The sequence below is a fragment of the Lissotriton vulgaris genome, chromosome 12 (genome assembly GCF_964263255.1).
Source record: "Lissotriton vulgaris chromosome 12, aLisVul1.2, whole genome shotgun sequence".
Taxonomy (NCBI): domain Eukaryota; kingdom Metazoa; phylum Chordata; class Amphibia; order Caudata; family Salamandridae; genus Lissotriton; species Lissotriton vulgaris.
In genome coordinates, this window is record NC_141700.1 from 249,180,396 (window position 1) to 249,197,527 (window position 17,132).

Consider the following 17,132-nt stretch of genomic DNA (forward strand, 5'->3'; position numbering starts at 1 on the left):
TTATGGAAAGGGGCGACCATTCGGTCCCCCCGAACGTATGGTGGAGTACCACGATCCCCCCGGGAAGCCATCTTGGGCGGGAGGCGAGTCTCGGCTGGTATGCCCGAAGCGGCGTAGCCGGGGCGCGCCTTTTTCCCGCCCTGGAGTGGGTTGTCCTAGACACTGACGCGGCCGGCCACGCCCTCGGAGGCAGGCGGGGGCGGGTTTACGCCCGCCCTGAAGACGGATAAAAGGAGCAACAAGCCAAGAAAGCATCCTCTTGTTCCTGTGCTCTGAAGCTGCACCTCCCCGCTGCACGTGAGCTCGAGACGGAACGAAGAGCCAATTTTGAGCGTTGTAATCTTTCTTTTGTCTTACAGATATTCCGTCTGAGAATGCCCAAGAAAGTCGGAAAGCGGGTCAGTACCGATCAGATGCTCCGCATGCTCATGAAGGAGGTAGCCGATTTGAAGAAGCAGATGGCGGCTAAGGACGGGGAGGGAGGACCGAAACGGCCTTTGCCGGGAGTAGTCCCCGGTGGGAGAGGCAAGAGGTCCAGAAGGGGGGCACTTGGGGGGGAAACCCCAGTTCCCGATACCCCACTTGAGGAGCCAACCCCGGTGCCGAAAGAGGGGAATCCGATCCCCGTGGTGGTCACCCCCGTGAACGGGGAGGATATGCCTCCCGAGTTAGCGGCACAATTGGCAGCGTGGTTGGGAAAAGATAGCGAGGGCACCACGGCTGACGACGCCCGGGCAGTAGTGAGGCAACTGCGGGAATCTAGGGAGGCTGCGAAGGCACCATCTTCTGTTACCCCGCCGGTTCCGGCGGCGGAACATGCAACAGGCCCAGGTTCGGCGGCAAATGCAGCTTCTGGTTCAGGTAAGCGGCCATTGCCGATCGCGGGGGAGGGGTCTGTACCTTCACGAAGGGAGAAGGTGGCTCAGCATGTTCCACTGGAAATTAAGGAAAAGATTTGGGCGAATAAGTATGTGAACATTTTTTCTTTGCTTACCGACCATTACGAGATGGAGCATGTTAAGAGCCAAAAGGAGCTCATGCATCCGAGTGTTTGGCGCGCAAAAATGGCCGCCTTTAAGGTTGACGAAAACATTGGTACTTGGGGCAGAGCGTGGGGCATTTTTACCTCCATCATGGGCGAGCGCAGGCCCGAGTTACTGACCGAGTTGCCTATTTATCAATCACGTATCATGGAGTATTCCGTAGCGTATGGGGGCAATCAGTGGTTCTGCTATGACAATCTTTTTAGAAAAGCTAAGGAACACGACCCAGTTTTGACTTGGGATTGTTACGACTCCGTGTCATGGCAAAAAATGGAGAGTACAGGAATGTTAAAAGTACCATTGTTAGGGAGTAACGGGGGTGAATCTTCCCGCCAATACTCTGGGACACCCTTTCGGACGGGTGCAGGTAACGAGTACCACTCGAAGCCGAGTGGCAACGCAGGTAAAAGGGGGATTTGTTGGAATTTTAACAGAGGGAAATGTACGAGGCCCCAGGGGTCATGCAAATTCAGACATGAGTGTGGGGGGTGTGGGCAGCCATCCCATCCTGAGTCCATGTGCAGAGCCAAAACGGGTGATAACGGTGGTAAGGGAGGCGCCAAACAGGTCTGATATAGTCCGAGGGGCGCCTTTACCTACCCCGATTGATACCATGGCAATGATTCCTTGGCTCAACGAATACCCGGATCATGCTTCCGCTGGGGTGTTGCGAAACGGGTTTTCATATGGTTTCCGCATCCCAGTGGGGGATTTTCAGGGTGTAGCAAACTGTAAGAATCAACTGTCGGTCTTGCAGCATACGGCGGTGGTACAGGTTAAGATTGGGAAAGAGGTGACTCGAGGTCGTGTCGCCGGTCCATTTGATTTGCCACCGGTTGCTAACTTTGTTTGTTCCCCTCTAGGGGTGGTCCCCAAGAAGGACCCGGGTGAGTTTCGGCTGATACATAACTTGTCAGCCCCACGTGGTCTTTCCGTGAATGACGCGATAGACCCGGAAGTGTGTTCGGTGCGGTACGCATCTTTCGATGAGGCCGTTGCCATGTTGAATCGCCTGGGGCCCGGGACGCTGATGGCAAAATCGGACATCGAGTCAGCGTTCCGGTTGCTCCCGGTGCACCCAGACGATCAGCGTTTCCTTGGTTTTCAGTTTCAGGGTCGCTATTACATGGATAGATGTATGCCAATGGGGTGCTCGATATCCTGTGCCTATTTCGAGAAGTTCCGTTGTTTTCTGCAATGGGTATTCACAAGGAAGACAGGTTTTCAACATGTTATGCACTATCTCGATGACTTTCTGTTTTTGGGGGCAGCCGGGGATCCTGAGTGTGGACAGGCTTTACATGAATTTTGTGTCTTAATGAATCAATTCGGTGTGCCATTGGCGCCAGGTAAGACTGTGGGTCCCTCGACTTTGCTCGAGTTTCTGGGGATCGAGCTCGACTCGGTAGAAGGTTGTTTTCGATTACCCAAGGAAAAAGTGTTAAAATTCAGGTTATCCCTTGAAACATGTATTCGTGCAACGAAAGTAAACCTGCATCAATTGCAACAGGTGGTGGGTCAGTTGAATTTTGCCCTGAGAGTGATGCCAATGGCGCGCCCCTTTTCCCGCTCGATTGCACAAGCCATGGTCGGCCTGAAGGAAGGCCATCATCGCACGAGGCTCTCGGCAGAGGTTCGCCAGGACATGCGCATTTGGTTGGCATTCTTGGCGGATTTCAATGGTCGAATTGTCTGGAACAAACCGGCGGTGTCCTCCGAGGAGCTGGGGCTTTGGACGGACTCGGCGGGGAGTATAGGTTTTGGTGCCATATTTGGTACACAATGGTCGGCTCAAAAATGGCCGTCATGGTGGCACGAGTGCGGGCTGACAAGTAACATTGCTTTTCTCGAACTTTTCCCTATTTTGGTGGCCCTGAAAACTTGGCCCGAGGGGTTCCGTGATCACTCTGTGGTGTTCTGGTCTGATAACATGACCGTGGTTGAGTGTATCAATAGTCAGGCAGCACGATGCAAATTGATTCTGAGACTGCTCAAAGAAATTGTGTTATTGTGCATGCAACTGAATGTACTGTTTAGGGCAAGACATGTGCCGGGGGTGATGAACCAAGCGGCTGATGCGCTTTCTCGTTTCCGTATGCAGGCCTTCTGGGGTTTTCTGCCCACAGCGGACCCGGTGGCGGCACCCTTTTCCGAAGCTCTCTGGTCTCTCGGTGCCCTGAACTACAAAACCTCGTGGGAGAGAGTTTAGCACCCAGGACGAGGAAGGCATATGAAGGGGCGTTCCGTTCCTATTGGGCCTTTTTGGGTACTGCTAGGGGGGAGCTTTGGGGCCAGGAAGAGTTAGTAGTAAAATTTCTGCTGTCTTTACATCAGGCAGGCAAATCAGTAGCTACGGCCCAGAGGCATCGGGCCGCCATTTCCTTTATGGCAAAGGCTCATGGGATCCAGGACCCGACAGCGTCTTTCGTTGTGCAGAAAGCGCTACGTGGGTGGCAACGCCTTGAGGGTCGCAGAGTAGATGAGAGGCACCCGATAGGTCTGGATAGGCTGACCCTGTTATTGTCCGTACTCCCGGCAACGTGTTCATCCCAGTACGAAGCAGTATTATTCCGAGCCGCATTTGCACTAGCATTCCATGGGGCTATGCGGGTAAGTGAATTAGTGGCGAAGAACAAGCAGGATACGATGGGGGGACTGCGCCGGGAGCACATTCAGGTCAGGGAGGAGACGATGACGGTCTCGTTTGTTAGGTCCAAATCCGATCAGGGTGCAATCGGGGACTGCGTAATCATTCAGAGGATACCCGGGTCTTCCATGTGCCCTGTGGTGTGCGTAGAGGAATATTTAGCGCAGAGGGTGGCAGCATGGGGGGGGACCTTGTTGAGACACGCTGACGCCACCCACTGACGAGGTTTCAGTTCCAGCGGGTGCTTGCGATGTCGATTTCGGCCGCGGGCTTGAACCCCGGTGAGTTCGGGACCCATTCCTTTCGGATAGGGGCTGCTACTGAGGCTACAGCCAGGGGTCTGAGTGTAGAAGAAGTAAAACGTGTGGGGCGTTGGTCCTCGAACTGTTATAAAAGGTATGTGCGGTTGCACATGTTGTGAAGCTGTAATGATGTACTCACGCTTCTTGTTTTTGTTTGGTTTTCAGTTGCGCAAGCTTACGAAGCGGGGCGGACTGTGCAGTCGACCCGACACCTGGGGACCAGCGGTCAGACATCACCGGCTGCGAAAAAGGAGGTGTGAGTCGTGGGCCACTCATACGTGAGGCGTGCCGCGGACGTATTCAAAGCAGGTGATATGATTCACGTGGCTGGGGAATACGGGTACAGGGTGTCCTTCTACGGAAAGGGCGGGCTCTGTATTGACCAGTTTCAATCCTTTTTCGAGGGTTTGTTAGGGCGGACAAGGTCACCGCCGTCTATAATCATAGTCCATCTTGGGGGCAACGATTTGGTGGCCACTGGTAGATGACTTCTTCTTGAGGCAATGCTTTCCACAGTAAGTTGGTTGGTAAGAAGAGTTCCAGGGTGCACAATTGCATGGTCCCATATGATCCCACGGAAAGTGTGGCGGGGGGCTATTTCGGTTTCTGCTCTGAATCATTCAGTAAGGAAAATAAATAACAAAGTGAGTAGATTGTTTCGTTCAAGTACACTGCATTCTGTTTCGCATGGTTGTATCAAAGGGGACGGTATGTATTTGGGGGATGGGGTTCATTTATCCCGGGTGGGGAACGAGTTACTCATAGGAGACCTCATAGCTTGGTTAAAAGGTTTAAAACATGACCTTTAGGCAGGAGTGGTTGTGGGGGGTCAGGATAGCCGGTCAACTATCCGGCCTGTGGCGGTAAGGTCATGATCGGTGAGCAGTAATTGGAAGATCCCTATGTGGGGGCGTCACCCATTACGGATGGGAGCGCTCGGGGGAGGTGGCCATTGGCCCCTCAACGGGGAGGCGGTCCCGTCTAAGGATAGGCCGCCGGAAGGAAAGGAAAGGTGGTCAAGGCCCCTTCCTGGATAGGAGGGGCTACGGGAGATGGGTAAGTTGTGTGGGGTTCGGGAGGGGGTTTACGCTACCTTTTAGACACCTCACACGAGTCCTCGGACGACCGTTAAATGGCGTCGAGTTCATTGGGGCCCCCGTCAAGTCCAAGAGAAATTGGTAGATGCACTTGAGGTACGCCTCTGTGCGGTCGCTCCCCTCACAAGTGAGGGTGGTATTTCTGGTTTAGGGATCTGACACCGGTTACGACCTTGCCGTTGGCCCTTAACGTTAGGATGTACAATTTCAAGTCAAATGTTTTGTAGGATGTTAGTTCGGCTAGGAGAACCTTTGTATTAGAGATCTGTTAAGGTTAGCCAAACATCGTAATGTGGAAATGAAATTGTACATAATATGAAACTGTTATTTTAATGTTTTGATTTTGTTTCATATTTTAATAAATACGGCCGGGAGGGTCACTCCCTCCCGCCTTCCAAAAGTTCAGAACCGTTTCTGGTTTCCCATCCTTGGGGATTGTGTTGAGAGGGGGTGGCGGGTATCTCAGCCATATGGAAAGGGGCGACCATTCGGTCCCCCCGAACGTATGGTGGAGTACCACGATCCCCCCGGGAAGCCATCTTGGGCGGGAGGCGAGTCTCGGCTGGTATGCCCGAAGCGGCGTAGCCGGGGCGCGCCTTTTTCCCGCCCTGGAGTGGGTTGTCCTAGACACTGACGCGGCCGGCCACGCCCTCGGAGGCAGGCGGGGGCGGGTTTACGCCCGCCCTGAAGACGGATAAAAGGAGCAACAAGCCAAGAAAGCATCCTCTTGTTCCTGTGCTCTGAAGCTGCACCTCCCCGCTGCACGTGAGCTCGAGACGGAACGAAGAGCCAATTTTGACCCACCCACCAGCCCCTGAGGACAGCTAGTTGTTTTGAATAAAGTTTTGATGTGGTAACTCTATTTCTTGCAGGTTGTGATGATTGTCGTGATATTTTTTGAATATGCAATAAAGAATGGTCATTTTCAGTATGTTTTGCAAATAAAGTAATTTTGCACTAGTGTTGATCAGTAATCATGCTTGTAATAAGTTATGATTGTTTTGTAATTTAGTAAGTTAGGTAGAATTGTCGTATTTATTTTGGTCGGGCGGTAAGGTCATGATCGGTGAGCAGTAATTGGAAGATCCCTATGGGGGGGCGTCACCCATTACGGATGGGAGCGCTCGGGGGAGGTGGCCATTGGCCCCTCAACGGGGAGGCGGTCCCGTCTAAGGATAGGCCGCCGGAAGGAAAGGAAAGGTGGTCAAGGCCCCTTCCTGGATAGGAGGGGCTACGGGCCCTCCTGGGGAATTTCCCGGGGCCAGGACATCTGCGACGGCAGATGGGTAAGTTGTGTGGGGTTCGGGAGGGGGTTTACGCTACCTTTTAGACACCTCACACGAGTCCTCGGACGACCGTTAAATGGCGTCGAGTTCATTGGGGCCCCCGTCAAGTCCAAGGGAAATTGGTAGATGCACTTGAGGTACGCCTCTGTGCGGTCGCTCCCCTCACAAGTGAGGGTGGTATTTCTGGTTTAGGGATCTGACACCGGTTACGACCTTGCCGTTGGCCCTTAACGTTAGGATGTACAATTTCAAGTCAAATGTTTTGTAGGATGTTAGTTCGGCTAGGAGAACCTTTGTATTAGAGATCTGTTAAGGTTAGCCAAACATCGTAATGTGGAAATGAAATTGTACATAATATGAAACTGTTATTTTAATGTTTTGATTTTGTTTCATATTTTAATAAATACGGTCGGGAGGGTCACTCCCTCCCGCCTTCCAAAAGTTCAGAACCGTTTCCGGTTTCCCATCCTTGGGGATTGTGTTGAGAGGGGGTGGCGGGTATCTCAGCCATATGGGTCCTACCTCATCCTGACAGCATTTAGGGGTGGTGGCGATTCACCCAGAAAATGAGTTCACCCACCTCTGCCTCACTGAAGATGGGTCGGGGGGCTGCACCCCTGCCTGCGTCGCCCACAGGGGACACAGGTTGTACTGTCTGCTTGTTGTGCATCTGCCAATGGGAAGGAGTTGAACTGGGAATGGGAAGGAAAGAAACAGGAAGACAGACAGAGGACAAAAAAGTCACACACAAAATACACACAGAAATGTAAATTCACACAGTGAAAGTCAGACAGTAATAAGGAAAAGGTGGGATTGGGAAGTGGGTGACCAGATGGGGTGGATTTTTTGAATGAATGGCAACCAGGGTAAGAGCAGGCAAAAAAACTGGCTGCTTGCTTGCGCACCGCACACTGCGTGCTTCTGTTCTCATTGATTTTGCAGTGCAGAACATGCTCCTAGAGCTAACTTGCAGCACGAGCAAAGCAAAGTGTATTTTCCGCACATTCGTAGAACTCCACAGGATCTCACTGAGTTTTTTCGTAACTCAGCAGAATTCTGAGGAGTGAAATTCTGCAAGTTCCACCCACCCCTAATTCATATTTGGGATTCCTGTAAGTCTTCACTACATATTGGGTTTTTTTTTTTACTGTTTTACTTCCTCTTCTACAGTTCCATGTAAGACTTAATAACAATGACCTTCATGTGTGACTTTATTTTGTTGATGCTAACTCTCTCATTAAAGTATGGTTAAGGGCATGACATATGTGTCTAAGGTCCCTGTAAAATGTTACAGAAGTTTAGTTTTGTTTGTTGTTTCTTTCGTAGTTTGTGTATTTCATAGGTTGAAATTAATCGGTCAAGGCTTTTGGCTTGATTCATTATGAAATCAAGAGTTTTCTTTTGGCATGAAATGCTTTTTCAACAATACGCTGAACATATTGTTTCTGATTGAGTTTCTCCACCTTTTCTTTATGAAAGGAAGCATTTGAAGCAGATTTTTCAGAACACTTGTTTTATAATGCTTTTCAGTTATACTCCTAATTTTGTCTTTTCTTGTAAAAGTGTTTATTTTTCTTGACTAGGTAGCATTTCCTTTGTTGAAATAGTTAACTGTTAAGGATGCTGTTTTTCTCAATCGCTTGTTATTAACCTTCTTACTACTAAGATTAGGGTGTGTAGAAACATTAGAAAAATGTATTGCAGTCTTACCGCTGCTGTAGTTTGTTTTGGGCATCCTACATCTCTTTGTTCCTTTATTTTTATTCCTCTCTCTGTAGTTTAATTTCCTTTTTTGCTTCTGAATTTATTGTTTTTAGGCATTGTGCTAAATTAAAATAGAGCTCTATTGCTTTCCAACAGCCAGGAGAGTCTCTATGGTTGTTGGTGATATTTTGTAGTATAGGGCTGTCTTTATAGTCCACTTTGTGTTATTAACCAATGACATAAAGCTTAACTTCTTAATTTTATTTCTTATCTGGTTTTCTATACAATTTCTCTGTCATGTGACCAAAAATGTGGGTTTAAACGATTTTCTAATACTTGTTAAATGTAATTGGTGCACACTAGTTTATTTTCTTAGCTTACTGTGTGATTTGGTAGTATTGTGCTACATTAGTAGCCCAAATTGTATTTGAACCAATATTTGCTCTCCTTTCCATATGGCCAATCATCTAAATCTTTACATATTCGTTTATCTGCCTCTGTGTTCCATTATTCTTGTATGTGCGAGATGATTAGGTTTGAAAGGATTCGAAATAACATGATTTGGTAAAAGAGTCTTGAAATGGAATCAGTTACTCCTTCTACTTTCCTCTCTTAATACACGTGAACATCCCCACTTTATGGTTGTCCATAGCGGTGGTAATTATATAGGACACTTAACTGGAGTTAGATTGGAAATTGAGATGAAGGAGAAAGGTTCCCTCTTAATGTCTATGTTCCCAAACACATATTTTGGGGCAGTAAAAGGCTCTGACCTTCAGTTGGAGCCTTTACAGCCGCACATAACGTGCTAGTCGGATTCCTTTCTGACCACCTCATTTTGACAGAGGCGGTCGGAAAGGAATCCAACCAGTTAATCCCGTTGACTTCCGATGGTCTCAGAAAGCCCGTTCCCCAGTCGAAATGCAGCAAGTATTCTCAAGGGTGGGTCTTTCTGCCCTTGAGATTACGATGACGATTTCCGATATGGTTCCCATGCCGGCCTGTCCGACATGGAAACCAGGCTGGAAAGCGTCTTTGTAGGGCCCCCTTTGATGCATGGCTTCCAGTTGCAGGCTGAGGGGGCACTTTGATCCCTGCACCTTGTAGCAGGCACCCTTAAGTGCAGGGTGGGGTGCAGGGATGAACTACACCTTCCATGTTACTATCAGAGCATGCGTTACAGCCGGTTTATGGCCGGAATGCATGCTCTCATAGTAAAATATAGGAATGTGACGAAAACAGTGTTTGTTGCATCATAATGGAGCGGTTGGGACCACCGACCGGCTGTTAGTCAGTCCCATGACCGATCCGACATTGCGTTGACCCCCTTTGTGATCCCAAATATTTGAAAGAGAGAAAAGTGGAAGTGGTCTACTGAAAATGCTGCTAACTTTGAAAAGACTTGAAGACATATGAACAAGTTAGTGTTGGTATTCCTTTACGATCATAAAGTCTTTATATTTAACATTTAGATATAAAATAAAGTAGTGCAGCACTGTATCATCATGATGGTGTACATTTTTTAAACAATGGAAACCATATTTTTCAAACTGATAGAAAGAGCAGCGTTCGCCCAGATGTCGCAATATATTGATGCCAATGCCATACTTTCAGACTTCCAAGCTGAATTCCGTCCGGGAAGAGGCACAGACTCTGCCCTGCTTGCCATCTAAGATGACCTGAAGAACACAGTTGACCATAACGGGGTTGCTGTGCTACTTCTCTTGGACCTTTTGGCTGCCTTTGACACAGTTAACCATGACACTCTGACAGTGGCAGCTGGTGACATTTGTTAGTGGTGAGGCGGAAAATGAATTTCATAGAGCACCGTAGCGATTGAGAAAAAACTATGGGGATCATATCTTTCAAATCGACACAGCAGGTGACATGGGTGCGTGCTTGTTGTACACTGCTATAACAGAAGAGCATTGCAAAAACGTTATTGTGTTGCATTTAATGAGACCAAGATGTCGTGTATAATTAGAGTTGTTTCACTGGTCCTGGTTCCACACCCATCTCTAATGCACACTTTCAGATACAATAGAAAAACACACACTAAAACCCTGCCATGGTTTGTGATTGTGCATATAAAACAGCCCATCCCTATCGCTGGGTAGTCAGTCATTACCCCGGCGCGCCTCTGCAGTTTTTCACCTTGCTGACTGTGTTTGTATTGCTTGCTGGTTTACACATGTCGAGCAATCTGCTTCCCTTAATTAGATTTCAGAAACTATCCTGTAATCCTGCATTGCCTGCAAGTTGAATATCTCCACAACAACGGCTTGTTTCTTTTTTTAATTATACAGCAAGGCATGGTGCACAGAGCAGATCTGACGGTCTTCTACTGCTCGGCAACACAGATCAACGCAATATTAGTAACCTTTGATCTGCAGTTCTGTACTCGGTGTGTCCCTATGTGGTAGCTGCACTGCTGCTTTAAAGACGCCTCTGTACCCTTTCACACGTCACCTGCTCACCTCAAATGAGTTACCACACCACTATCCCATGGCTTGTTCTACTTGCTCTTGCGTATACCGTGGCTTCACCCCTGCTCCCGCACCTCAGGTCCGCTGTATCACTGTACTTAATCCCTCACCTCAGAAGTGGCTAAAACACTATTCTGGAGTTTGCAACGTAAGGGCGGCTGCACTTTGACCCTGGGCATATCTTTTGGAGGGGATATATCAAAGCTCCAGAGTCTACTCCTAGAAGTGGATGTACTTCTGTCTTCGACAACTCCACCCGCCGCTGCCCTCCTTCAACGCCACAGTCCCTCCGGCCTCACCTTGTAGAGTGCTGCTCCATTATCTCCCAGCCCTGTTTCCGCGGTGGCTGCCTTGCTGTCCTCTGTCCCACCCCTAAAAGTGCCTCTGCTGCTGTACACCGATCATTTATCAGAATAAGCAGCACCAGTGATCCGGGGCCCTGCACTTACCTTAGGCTCCGCTTCCCGCCTCCAAGTCCTGACTCCCGCGGCGCCGTCCTGTTTGGAATTCCATGGTGCTTGACTCGTCGTGACGCAGCAGGAAGGCTGCAGGCAGCCTCCCTCCCCTCCCCTCCACCACAGCACGGCGCTGTGATAGGTTCGGCCAGCTGCCCTACCTACGTCATTTCTCTCTGTATGCTGCAGCATACAGAGAGCAGGGTGAGTGGGAGGGGTTACGCGAGGGCAGGGGGGAGCGGCTTGCCTACTGTGTAAATACTGTCTGTTTGGGTAGCCTCTCAGGCTGCCCAAACAGACAGTATTACGAACAGTGGGCAAGCCGCTCCCCCCTACCCTCGCGTAACACCTCCCACACAGGAACTTCTGTTTTCTCGCCATGCGGAGAAGGCAAGGCAGAAACAAATGGTAGTTATTATCATTGGTAATAACTACCTTTGTTTGCCTTCTCGCATGGCGAGAAAACAGGGGGGGCGGCGCCCAAACCCCCCCATGGACCGCCGCCGCTGCACTCTGATACAAAGACTCTACGAAGCTGGCATAGAGGTGACTGCTCTAGACTGGATTGCATCCTACCTTTGCAACAGAACTAATTTCATCCATACCCCACCTTTCTCATCCAAACCATACTTCACAAAAGCAGGGGTCCTTCAAGGCTCTATCATCTCACCCAAGCTTTTCAACATCTACACGAAGTCATTACCGACACTGATCTATCAATTTCACCTCACATGCTATAACTATGCAGATGACAAGCAAACACTCCTTCAACTGGAATTCCCCAAAGACATTGGAAACTTGCCAATTTTCAGTTGTCTCAGTGCCGTGGATCAATGGATGATGTGGAGCCATGTCAAATCGAATTCTTCCAAAATAGAAATACTCTAGGTGTGGCGATTGGAAACATTATGACCCGCTCACCATCTGGCCTGATGATCTGGGAACACCTATAGAGTGCTGAAACTCCTTCCAATGTGCAACTAGCGGTGCCCCAGTACGATGATTGCGAATGGATGACTTATGTTCGCAGAACCGCATCCGGAACTGTCTTCCTGTTTCACCAACATAGCCCTTGCGACATGGACAAAGCAAAAGGTAAATAACATTGGTGGTACGACAATTTGCCATTTCCTTCAGCTGAAACTTTCTTTTGCCCCAGATAAGTTCAGGGATAGTCATAACAGAATCACATGCGTGGCAACTGCCACATTTGTAACTGCCATTGATTGGATTTGAACCTGTGATAGATCTCTGAGTCAGGCCAGGTTCAGCAGGCACAGAAGCCCTAACTAAAGCATTCCTAAGATTCTTATTGCGCCTGAATGCAAAAATAGGTTTAGTCGATTTTTCTACTGATTTATCAGTGTTCAGGATATGCCATTGTGAATTAATGATATATCTCAATTTGTCATTGAAGTTTAAATGAGTAGTAACTACCACCAACTTCGGATCTTTCTTCTCCTTATTGGGACTCAAGAGGGCATCACAATTAAAATATTTGGCTCTCTTATATGAATCCCTAACCAATCTATGAGGATATCCCCTCTTTAGAAACTTCATCTTGAGTTGAGAGGCATGCAACTCAAAATTGCTGATATCAGTGCAATTACGGCGGAGTCTTAAAAACTGGCTAAATGGTATACTATTCTTTTGACTCAGATGATGGTAACTTTCGTAAAAAAGAAGAGTGTTCCATGCTGTAGGTTTTGTATAGAGGGACACCTCAATAGACTGGTTGGTGGCCTGAATCCAGACATCCAAGAATTCAATTCTAGAAGAGCTAGTGGTAACGCTAAATTTAAGGTGTGGGTCACAAGGGTTGATCCACAGAATAAAGTCATTAAGTTGTTCCTCAGGGCCCTTCCAAACAAATAAAATATCATCCAAAAAATGATTGTAACTAGTGACATTTTCAAAAAAAGGGGAGATCTCAATATAAATAAACCTATCCTCAAAAGCACCCATATACGCATTCACAATATTAGGGGCACAAGCTGCGCCCATGCTGATGCCTTGGACCTGTTGATAGATAGTATTATCAAACTCGAAGAAATTCTCTTTGAGAACAATGGCCAAACATTCAAGAATGAATAACTTTTCAGATTGGCAATCAGAATGATTAAGTATCTTTTTCACCGCCTCCAAAGCACCATCCTGCGGGATATTCATATATAAGGTCTCAATGTCCATTGAGACCAGAATATCTGTATTCGCATTAAAACCCTCAATTTTTGTAATAAGGTGTCCCGTATCACGGACATAAGCAGAAAGGCAACAGACCACAGGAGAAAGACAAGCATCCACAAATTTCGACAATGGTTCAGTTAATGAACCAATTGTGGAGACAATAGGTCTGTATGAAAGAGTCTGTATATTTTTCTGTATCTTAGGCAAACCATACAAAACCGGAACTTTGAAAAGGGTTTTGTTAAAAAATTCTAATTCTTGATTACAAATGGACCCTCGTTCAAGGGCTCTATGAGTAACTTCAAAAATCTCAGTTTGAATTCTTCTAGAGGGATGTGAAGTAACCCGCCGATAGTGTTCAGGATGATTAAGCATAAGAAGTATTTGTTCCTTATAGTCCTGGCTATCAAAAACCGCAATACCACCCCCCTTATCGCTGGGTTTGATAGTGAGGGTGTGGTCAGAAGAGAGTCTTTTGGGGGCCTGGTACTCCTCATAATTAAGATTATAGGCAGGTTTAGGAACAAGTTTCGTCATGCTTTGAATTTTGGTGTAAACACTCTTTTCGTAAATACCAACTTCAGGACCCACCTGTTCCAGCGTGGGAGTAAAAACAGAGGTGGGTCTAAAACTAGACACATTATCATTAGGTAACGTGTCTTGGCCTAAAAATATTTTTTCCGCAATCTGATTTTTCGAAAAAAGCCCTGAATATCTTTATTAAGTTCAAAAGCATTAAAAGGTGTACTGGGTACAAACGATAAACCACACGATAAGAGATTAATAGTAGGTTCATCTAATGATTTCTTGGACAGATTGAAGATGGGAATAAGATCAGAATCAGTAGATAATTTCATTCCCTCCAATATTGGTTCCTTCTTGTGTCCAGAAACCGAGGGTGATTCTCTGGTTGCTGATAACCACCCCTCTCCTGAGGTCTGAATCTGGCCCGTGTAGTGCCCAGACGATTCCCTAAAAAACGATTGTAACGTTGAGGACCATCAAATTGGGCACGTCTGTTAGGGAAATTGTCCGATGAACTTGAACTTCATTATCTGATTCAGAAGTATCTGAGAAAGTGAGAATTTTCTTAGTTAACCAATGTTGTTGGTCACCTTGCTGATTCATGTCTCTAGAGGAATAATACTGAACATTGAGATATGGATAAAAGTTCTCTTCTGAGAAATAGCGAATGTCTTTTCTCAGTTTGTCAGTTTTCCTCTTAATGAGATAATCGCTAAAGGAATCAAGTTTAAGATTAACCTCTCCAGTTTACGTTTGGCATCTTCCAAAGCATTACTTTTCAAAAATGACTCCTCAATTTCAGCAATTACCTTAAGAAGACCTAAGACCACCTCTCTTGCTGTTTCGATGATAAGCATCATCAGGTACCTTGAACATCTATTAGCAATAAGGGACCATCGCTCAAGAAATAACCGAATCTCCACAAACAGACCAGGGATGTTAACAATACGGAGGCCATTGGGTATAACACCTGCCTTAAGATATTGAATCATAAATTCTGCATGTGATTCTGTTCTTCTGGCTTTCTTTTTGAGATTTAAAAGTTTAAGCCACTGATCATTAGATCCCTTATTCAGTGAAAAGGGACGTTCAGAAGAGGTTTTCCCCCAACAGTCGGGTGAAATCCTCGCCAGTGAAGCCAAAGGTTTTTTCCTTATTTTGGAATTTTTGTCCTCTTCTTATTAATATTAGGGACATCCTTTTCATGTTATTTACTTTTCTTTTAATTCAGCATATCCAATGCACTACCCTATTTCTCACCCTATACCTCTATCAATACATTCTCTACCTCCACTCTCTCATTCATCCCAAACCCCATACCTCTACAATGCTCCCCAAAATACCCCTTTCTAGACTCTTCTCTACTCTACCCCTCCTTGCATCATCTCATACCTCTTTTGCTATTCTTTTACTATTGTAGTCCTCAAAAACAAACCTTTTAAAACCCTTCCCTCTGACTTTTCTCCCTCCACATCCCTTTTACTCATCGCAAGCATCCTCCTACGGCTCTGACCTCCAAAAAAGGCTAATTCCTTCCCTCTTCTATCCCTCCACTATCCTTTTCAATCCAAATACCAGACTAACATGTTCACCTCTCAAATTAATTAATTTAATATTTGACTATACTCATTCTATGTCAGGAGCGGAGGCTTCTGATTAGGCTGCCACTTTCTCCTTTATTTTTCTCCAGCAGCCATTAAAAAGGTATCAACAATCTCAACAAAAACTACATTTCCCATGAGCATCAGGGAAAATGGAAGTAGAAAATGTCTCTGCAACTGTCCAATCCCAGGCCAGGGCTTCTCATATCCTTCCCTGCTGGCACTCTATCCTCCTCTTTCTTCCCTGCTCCAGCAGCATACAGATGAGTGTTTTTCCATTTCTGACTAACTCTATACTATTAACAATTTAAACTACTGAAATGCTTACTATCGCGCTAGTTAACGCGCTGACGTTTCTTCCCCGGGGGGGGTTGAAGTAGCGACTTTGTGTGAGAGCCACGGGAGCGTTTTCCGCTCCTTTCGCGGTGTGTTTTTCCTCAGGCTCTGTGCGCCGGCGGCCTCCTGCCGCTAGGGGACCGCGCTTGCCTCGCTGCCTCTCCGAGGAGCTTACCCCTCGACGGGCGCAAGTCGTTGTGTTCCGCTTTCTACTCGCGTCGGGAGTGGCAGTTCAACGGACTCGCGCACCGGGGGGGAGGACTGGTGTGGATCCGTTTAGGGAATTGAGCAGCGCAAAGGCTATATTACGAATATCAGAGCCCCTGCCTGGAGCTTGAACACCCGTGAGGCGGGTAGGATATTTATCGAGTCTTCGGGACCGGCCCAGACAGGCTTTCACATAGTGCCTCATAGCAGAGGCTGTTGGTCCCCCCTTTTTCATCAATAATTACCCCGCTTCGGTGGGAAGATATATATATTGTTTCAGGGCTCTGCCCTGCCTTTAACCCCTACTTGCATTGGCTCCTTGGTGTGGCACAGAGGCGCTATGGAGTATGAGGAGTACTACGAGGAGGAAGAAGAGCAGCAAGTCATGTACCTGCCAGTAGATGACCACTTCTGCCAGGTTATGGACTCTTCCATTTTAAAAGCAGTGACGCAGGAGGTTGCAACCCTAAAAAAGAAGATGGACCAGCTTCAGGCACAGTGCCAACCCCTCGGGTAAGGGGCAGACCTTTCGGGGCACACGGACCCCATACCTCGGAGCCAAAAATCGACGGAGACCACAGAACCTAAGAGGAAGCGTCCGGCGGACGCGGGGTGGACTCCGACATGTTCTCGCGCTTAAAGAAAGCCTTCTTGGACGCAAAAACTTCTGATACCCCTTCCACCTCAAAGGAGGCACCGACTGGTGCTTTGGGGGGAGGCCTGGATGATACGGCCACCGTCGACCCGGACGAGTCACCCCAAACCTCAGATGGGGATGGGGAGCCAGAGAGTTTGTGGCTCCCCGCCCAGCCCACTCAGGAGTCAAGCTCAGACCCCAGTTCAGACATGCTTAATCCTGATGAGTTGCTTCACCCGCGCTCATCGCATTGGGTTCCCGCTCCTAAGGTGGCGGCTTATATGGCGGCCAGGCTTCGTAAACCTTTGGACCAGGAGGTACGTAGTTGTCTTCGGGAAGAGTGCCCCGCCCCACCTTGGAGGGTAAGGTTACGGTTACCCCAGAGATTGATCCCAAAATGTCTACCTTCCTAACTAAGTTTGTGAAGGACCCCAAGAAGGGCATTGACAGTTGTTGGAGAGCCTGCCAAGATAAACTCTCGGACACGGCCGGGCCTTTGGCGAAAATTTTAGATATGGCCGAAGACGCCAAGGCCTCGGGATCCTTGATTTCCCCAGAGATTCTTTCCGGTTGGGAGCAAAGAGCGATCATTTTCCTGGGGAATGCAAATGTGGCCATT

The 17,132-nt window shown here is 47.7% G+C and overlaps 1 protein-coding gene across 2 annotated transcripts in view; it reads right to left on the reverse strand.

Annotated features, from left to right (window-relative positions):
* The window catches only part of LOC147673880 (cytochrome P450 2D17-like), a 464,170-nt gene that overhangs the window by 370,366 nt on the left and 76,672 nt on the right, over window positions 1-17,132 (reverse strand). The window lies entirely within an intron of this gene.